Genomic DNA, 8,491 nt, shown 5'->3' on the forward strand with positions numbered 1-8,491 from the left:
TTATGCATAAAAACATAAAATTATGATGGAATTACCATCATTGTACCATGGTACTACTAGCTTTCGTGTCGCTTATATGACATTATAAAAATGTGAGAAATACTAAAATATTAAAAAATATCTAGAGTTTCATGAAAGACACTGTGAATGTTTATTGTCATTTTATAGTCTAAAAAAAAACAAAAACATGGTTACTATAGTTTAACCATGGTGACCATTTTTTTTACTGATTTTAACTGTTAAAGTTTGATGGTTTGTAATGTTTGTAATGGTATTTGTAGTGGAAACCATAAAAACATTCTGTGATGTTTTTATTGTTTTGTTTGTTTTTTTCAGTAGGGTAACAATGGTTTTGCTACACTAACCATAGTTTAACAAATGATAATCAATATGCCAAAAACAAAACATAGTTGCTGCATTTTTACTACAATAAAACCATGGTTAATTTTTGTAAGGGTTAGTCATCATTTGGATCTATTGATAAAAGATGACATTCATAATTCATGAAAATATTGATAATTTGACGTTTTCCTAACGAAAGATTTTTAGACAGGCAATTCTTAAGGCACAGTGACTGAATTTGATTTGGGACCTAAACAGAAAAGTTCAGGACAGTTATGTATATATAAATAATATATTTAGCTTTAGCATCACACAAATTATTACAGGTATTTGAAGGTCAATGTTAAGTATTAGCTTTAAATCTACAGAATGGACACTCGGTTTAAACCGACTTCCAGGATAATTTAAATTAAAATGAAAAAGTGAAGTGAAAACGTTGAAGTGGTCGTGAAGAGGTTTAGTTGAAGTAGTGAAAACTCCAAAGAAATGGTGACCAGCTACAACATACACACATTTTCCCCTTACAAATACATATGTTTTGAACTGAAGTTGATGTTGAGAAAAAGTGCACATCCTTCTGTAATATGCTTTAAATAGCCTGTTTGTGCAAATCTATATTACCTACATAAATATCAGCATTTATAACGCATATCTGCTTGGTCAGCCATCAGACAAGGAATTTATGGGAAAATTAGAACATTTATTACTCATTAACATCATTGGAGTTATTAATGTTGATTTTAAAACATTAAAATAATTCCAATGATGCTGATCAGAGAAATGGCATGAACCAAAGAATAAACCATGCCACTTCTTAAACAGAACATATGACAAACTTATGAAACAAACAGCATTAAATTATGAAACAGTCCATATTATGGCTCTTCCTACTGTTTTATTGTCCCTCTTAACAAGTTATATAAGTTTCTGTTTGACAATTGCACGGCACATGGACTCTGCCCACATATATAAACCTTATCTAACACACACCGACTAAAGGTGAATAAGGACAAAAAATCCCCAAAAACAATAAAAGAGACATGATGGTACAGTGTCTCTCCTGTGCACTTAGAATATTTGAATTAATTTTACTAGCTGGTTAGTCTGGTATGAGTTTGCTAAACACAAAGTCACATAATCTTGGCAAGCAACCGTGTGTCTCTCTCTGTTCAGGTTTTACATTAGAGCAAGCTTCAGTTCTGTCTCTCTATTTGTGGCCACACACACACACATAAGAGAGTCCCGCCCACATGCACGGACAAGGAAAAGAAAGAACCGAAACTAAACTGTTTGTAGAGTCCCTTTAACGCCGAGCTCCTTGTTCTCCATGCAAATGGCAGATGAACAAGACTCCCCCGTGTGCTCCGTTTGCCTCCAGGACCTGCTGGAAAACAGCTGCCCTCAGTGTAAACAGAATTCCTCATGTGGGACAAATCTGACAGCATATGATGCTCCTGGTGCAGATCCAGAAGAATACGAGGCTCCAGCTGCAGATCCAGAAGAATACGAGGCTCCAGCTGGAGATCCAGAAGAATACGAGGCTCCAGCTGCAGATACAAAAGAATAGAATGGTCCTAGTGCAGATCTGGATGATTCCAGTGCTTCTGTATCAGATCCAGATGAATCTGTTGCTTGTGTTGCAGAGGCACTGGAGAGGACAGGACTTCAGACGGAGCAAGCCGAGGATGTGGAGTGCGACTCTTGCAGTGATAGGAGAAAGCCATCAAGACATGTCTGGTGTGTTTGGCGTCTTACTGTGTAACTCACCTCAGGTTGCACAATGAACTGAATTCGGCGAAAGCGCACTTACTAGTGGATGTCACTGGAGAACTCCAAAAAAAGATGTGCCACCAACATCATAAGCTCCTGGAGGTTTACTGCCGCACTGACCGCCAGTGTATCTGCTGCCTCTGCATGCTGGACACCAACCACAAAGGGCATGACATGGTCTCGGCTGCTACAGAACGAGCAGAGAAACAGGTAAAGGTGGGGTAGGGTTAAGTCCAAAGAAGTACAAGTTTTTAATATGCAAAGCATAAAAACATTTTTAACTGGTTGGGTGAATATGTTTGAGAATAGCCAGTTGCAGTTCGGTTTACAAATGGGATTTTAATGAGGGATTGTTGGTATGGACTTGGTTCCACAACTACAGAGTAGATGTTGCTCAAATAAGACTTTGTAAACCCTTCTGAACAAAACCTTAATGATTAAATTCAAGAAAGCCAAAGAAAATAAGAGACAATCATGTTTGAAAGGCAGTCAATTAACTGGTTGGGTGAATAATTTGGGAATAGCCAGTTGCAGTTAAACGGGATCTTGGTGAGGGATTGTTGTTAAGGACTTGGTTTTACAACTACAGAGCACATGTTGTGTGAAAATATCTTTAAAGGTGCCATAGAATGGAAAACTGTATTTACCTTGACATAGTTGAATAATAAGAGTTCTGTACATGGAAATGACATACAGTGAGCCTCAAACACCATAGTTTCCTCCTTCTTATGTAAATCTTGGGAATAAAAAAGACCATTGAAAAATAGGCGAATCAGACCATAACACCGACTGTGACGCAACGGTCGGGATCACTAATGTTCCAGGCCAGCCAGACCTGCCTAGCCGAATCATCAGAAGTTCAGGTATTGTACAAGCAAGGACAACAGCGAAAATGGCAGATCATGGAAATAAAGTTATGTTGCAGGGGATGTGAAGTGCAGGGATGGGTTGGTGTCTGTATTCAGAAAGGCACGGAAAGCAAATAACGTGTTCTAATAAAATAACGCGAGCCACTAAAGGGACATGGTTAGCTCGTTACTAGCGGTAGCCTGTTACATTACAGTACATAAGATTTCACTTACCACATAAACAGAGTAAGGAGAGATGACTGAGGACGATGGAGAAAGATTTACAGATCCTGAGCACCACTGACAAGCATCTGATCTTGTAAAATGTGTGTGAAGTACTGCTGCTCCATAGAATAAACAGAGTCTGTGCGATCACGTATCTTGAAAGCGAAAGTAAAAAGCAATTGTGCATTTGAAAGCAGTTTCAGTGCCCGGCATATAGCAGCTCCCTGATGCCCGCATGTTATGTACAGTATAATTACCAGACGATATAACTGCGACAGAAAGTATTGAAATATATATTTTCCTCCCTGTTTCCTTCTTGCTGTGAGCTACTGAAATGAGCTGCACTGTGAAACAGCCAATCAGAGCAGAGCTCAACATTTTTATTCATGACCCTTTCAAATAAGCCAATAACAGACCATTTCATTCTAGGGATAAATCCTAGGGTTGTAAATGCACAAGTAAAACCGTTTCTGGAGATTTATTGCCCTTACCTAAGCCACATACCTTCTATGTAGACATCAGAGAACAATTTAAAATATTGTATCAATGCATTCTATGGCACATTTAAATCTTCAATACAAAAACACAATGATTAAAAACAGTGACAATAAGAGACAGTCATTAGGTGCGTTTCCATTACAGATTTGCACAAAACTTTGGCGATATTTTATAAATGTCGATAAAAAAGTATTGCGAAACGACGGCGTTTCCATTAACAGATGTTGTGCGACAAAAACTACATTTTTTCCTCTGGCGATAAGTCATGGCAACGGAATTTGATGGGATTTTGACAGATTTTGGCTATATTTAATCGAAGGAGGCGTGTGCATGTATCTTTACAAAAGCAGTGTGGAGAGCTTCTTCAGAAATGTGCGCGACGCGCCTCATATAAACACAAGCATTGACTGGAGTGGCTGAGATCAACTCCAGTGGCTTTATCAGAGCCACACTGCGCCGCAGACGTGTGCAGTGTAAATTGTCTATGTCATGAATGGCAGGCAAAGCCCCTTATACTTGAGAGCGGCCACGTATTGTGTTTCTTGGAGGTTATAGTACATTGAAGACTGATCATATGACATTTTACGTACACCATGTGACCTGTAATTGCGAAAAAAAACCCCGTTTCCATTGCACTTTCGCGAATTATTCCTTTTTTTGCATTGCCTGAAAAGCCACCTCATGCAAGCGTAAAAACTGTTTTGCGATATATGGGCGTTTTTGCAAAATTGACACGTTTCCATTAGGTGTATTTTCAATTAGCAATTTCAATTTGCGCAATTTAAAGGGTAATGGAAACGCGCCTATTGTTTGAAAGTATGGTTGGGTGCAGTTTGGTTCAAAAAAAGTCTTTGTAAACTCTTCCGAACAAAGACATAATGATTAAAAGGCAATAAGAGAGACATACTGTACCTAATTCAAGTTGCCAGAACAGTCACCAGGTACAATAGGTTATGATGCCACACCTAAAATGCCTAAAGTTCTCAATCACAACAGTGATGCTAAATGTAAAAGACTGAGAACATAAAACAGTGTCTTGAATGACATTGTCCACTGATTCCCAGAGGCAGCTGGAAAAATCCAAGCAGAAGGTTATGAATCTAGAGGCAGAGCTGAAGGAAATCCAAAAGGCATCAGGTAGACTCAGGGTAAGTTTTTGACAAATTAAAAAGTAAAATAATGTTCCAAACACTATCCCAGAGTAATAGGCATAAGCTGTAATTAAGCCATTGGTTGACTTCCCAAAGTGACTTGAACCATGAACTAAAAGATGAAGAACACAGAATATGGAAAAGGGGCTGTTTGTAAACTATCATTCAATTTGGTGCCATTAACAGTGCAGAAAAGTTACACACTTCACCCAAACCAAGAACAAGAACAAAAAAGGTTCAGCTTGCTATATTTCCACTAACAGAACCTGACTCAAGCCACGGAGGAAGAAGGTGACAGGATCTTCACCGAACTGCTTAGCTTTATTCGGAGAAGCCACACAGAGATGATTATGCTGGTCCAAAGTCAGATGACCACAGAGTTGAACCGGATTCAGGGACATTTTCAAGATCTGGAACAGGAGATCTCAAAGTTGAAGAGAAAGTGTTCACATCTATTTCCTCCAGGTACAAGCACCAGCAGAGCTGAAAACAGACCAAGATACTGTTTGAATAAATGCATTATTACAATCTTGAAACAAAGCTTGCATTATTCATGATCAACAAATGGTATCATCAAAGTCTTTCAGCTAATGCTGATCTAGTGACTCAAGCTTAAGGCTTATTATCAGAGGGTTGCTCATTTGATCCCATCACAGAGCAAACCATTTACTACAATACACTTTGGAACAAATTGGCTACCAATTAGGGATAATTAGGGACTTTAAGCAACTTTTGGAGAAGTGATCAAGTCCCTCACCTCATTAACAGCACATATAAAGGACATTTGGAGACTGGAAACAACCAGGATATTCTCAGCAGGTAAAAATTGATGGACGATGATCAAATTTGGTCCACAGAAGTGGTTGCCTTCAAACCAATTTTAGTCTAAAGTATAAGACCCGTTTGACTCACTAATGTCCTACCCGAACTTGACCTTTGTGGTTAGAATTTCCATACATCTAAAAGCAACAAGTACAGACTGTTTCATATACTGTTTTATTTGATTGATACAAACCTGTTAATCACAGATTCCCAGAGTTTGTCACTGACATAGGAACAGGTGGATTTTAGCATCTTTAGCTAACTTAATGTACTGCTGGTAAGTGAGGTTGTATTGAATCTTTACATACTTGTAAAACAGGGATCCTCAAATCCGTTTCTGGAGGGCCACTGCCTTGCAGAGTTTAGCTCAAACACTGATCAAACTCACTTACCTGTGATTTTCTAGGGATCCTGAGGACCTTGATAAGCGTGCTCGCGTGGGTTTAATTAGGGTTGGAGCTAAACTCTGTAGGACATTCCAGGGCAAGATTTGAGGAATCCTGTTGTTAAGAATCATCCGTAGACCATCGAGGGATATGATGACAGAAAAATAAAAAAAAATATGAGATGGGAGGAAAACTTAAATTTCAATGTTTGTGCATTAAAATGTTTTGCATTCCCCCCAAGAAACTTTGCATTCCCTCACAAAACCCCATGCAAAGTTTCTGAAGGAAATGCAAAAGTTTTCTGAGTGACCTCAAAGTTTCTCAGGGGAATGAAAAAGCATTGAAACACAATTTTTCCTTTCATCTCATATCTTATCCATCTCCATGACACTTTAGGAAAGTAGTGGGCAAATCTGGCTTTCGAGGGCCACTATCCTAAAGAGTTTAGCTCCAACCCTAATTAAAGTATTGATGATTACTTCAAATTTACAGGCAGGCGTATTTGATTCTGGTTGGGGTTAAATTCTGCAGGACAGTGGCTTTTGAGAGCCAGAGGGTCGTGTCTTTGGGGCTCTGTAGTACTCAACAGAACACTTGGGATTTACAAAATCCCACATGTGTCCAACCTCTTGTGAAAAGGTCTGCAGATTCCCAAATAACCAATCTGTTCTGTCATATCTCACGTTACTTTAGTGACTGCAGAAAAGATCCTACTGCCACAAGAATCCAAGACAAGTGATTCTACCTTTTTGTTCAAATTTCAGGCTGGAATACACTACACGTCTAAACAGATTTTAAAACACTGGGCATCATACACTTACCGACTTAAGACTTTAAAGTTGTTCCGATCACAACAAATTCTCACAGAAATATGCACCTTTTTGACAAATGAAAACAATGTGTTCTAAAATCAACTTGAAATATCAAACGTATGATATCCTCCAACTGGATGGAATCATAGTCTGAAGCTAAAAAATTGGAGTCCATGAGCATCATACACCATGCAATTTTCTCTGAACTCAAATCGGCAGATTATCTCTAACTAGCATCAACATTTTCAGACAGTAAATCAATGGAAAATCAGGGCAAAAAACGTGTAGTGTATTCCAGTCTTTAAAGAAAAGAGTCCCCAAAAACTTCACAATGAGGTAAGGTACTGTACAATAGGAAAAATCCCAATCCCTTAGCCTTAGTACTGGTTTTGTTACCTAAGGATACTTCATTCACATTAAGTTCTGTTTTACATACTAAGACAACTTACCAAGTTGTGAAGACATAAGTGTGGGTTTTGCATTTTCACCTTGTTTCTCATTTCAATCAGTTCTGGTTCCCTTGAGCCTGGACCCGAACATGGCCCACAGGAACCTTCGGTTAACAGAACAGAACCAGGCTGTGGCTTGCAGTATTGAGCCCCAATCATACCCAGAACATCCAGACCGCTTTGAGTGGTGGACCCAGGTGCTGAGCAAGAAAGGTCTGACAGGTCACTGTTACTGGGAGGTGGTCTGGAGCGGACAGTATGGCGTCGACCTCGCAGTGTCCTACAAAGACATCAACAGAACTGGGCAAGGAGACGACAGTGGGTTTGGGTACAACAGGCACTCCTGGAGTCTGGACTGTTCTATATTCAGATTCGCACTAGTGCACAACAACGAGGAGATGGAGATCAGTGTACCCCTGTGTATCTGGACCACCGGGCAGGACAGCTGTCCTTCTACAGTGTCTCAGATACCATGATCCTCCTTCACAAAGTCCAGGCCAGGTTCACTCAACCTCTTTATCCAGGATTTGGGCTCTTTCAGGGCTCAACTGCTAAATTCTCATTGACACACCCAAAAACAACAAAACTTGTATTAAACAAAGACGCATTAGAACACACGTGACGAGAAACCCAATATCTCAGATCTGGAAAGCAAGGTGCCAGCAGTCCTGAATAAATTAAGGTGAAGATTTTCATATCTTATTTCTTCAAGAATTTTTTTTTTTTTAAATAAATCATAGGGGGAAATGGCATCATCAGTAGTCCAAAAAATGAAACCCGGTAATATGATTTTTGATATGAGCTTGACGTTTTAGTTTTTTTTTTTTAAGGTTCTCCATTTACATTTGTTTTACATTTCATTTAAAACATTTAAGGCAAAAATGCATTAGCTTCACTGCATTAGAAATTTGCCCAAGAATTAAAATTCTGTCCATTTTTTCTCAGCCCCATGTTGTTCCAAGTCTATATGACTTTTTTTCCACAGAACACAAAACAAGAACCAAAGACCAGCTCTTGAATTTCACAAATCGTACATTTTCAAATTACTTGTTGCACAGGTTTGAGGTCATCGAGACAAAACACCACCGAATCGCGTGGTGGTCTCATAAATAAACACAAACCACCAAGTTTGAATATGCAGAAATACAAAACTTAAATTTGAGGCTTTTCCTCATACAAAGCACCATA

General features: G+C 38.9%; 1 pseudogene across 1 annotated transcript; it reads left to right on the forward strand.

The window, feature by feature from the left end:
* The first annotated feature begins 1,675 nt into the window (after nt 1–1,675).
* Nucleotides 1,676–7,925, forward strand: LOC306860954 (tripartite motif-containing protein 16-like; annotated as a pseudogene). Its single transcript has 5 exons — nt 1,676–1,799; nt 1,986–2,322; nt 4,748–4,831; nt 5,098–5,299; nt 7,364–7,925. The product of its transcript is annotated as a tripartite motif-containing protein 16-like (transcript).
* The last annotated feature ends 566 nt before the right edge of the window (nt 7,926–8,491 follow it).

This window comes from Barbus barbus (assembly GCF_936440315.1).
Source record: "Barbus barbus genome assembly, chromosome: 41".
Lineage (NCBI taxonomy): Eukaryota > Metazoa > Chordata > Actinopteri > Cypriniformes > Cyprinidae > Barbus > Barbus barbus.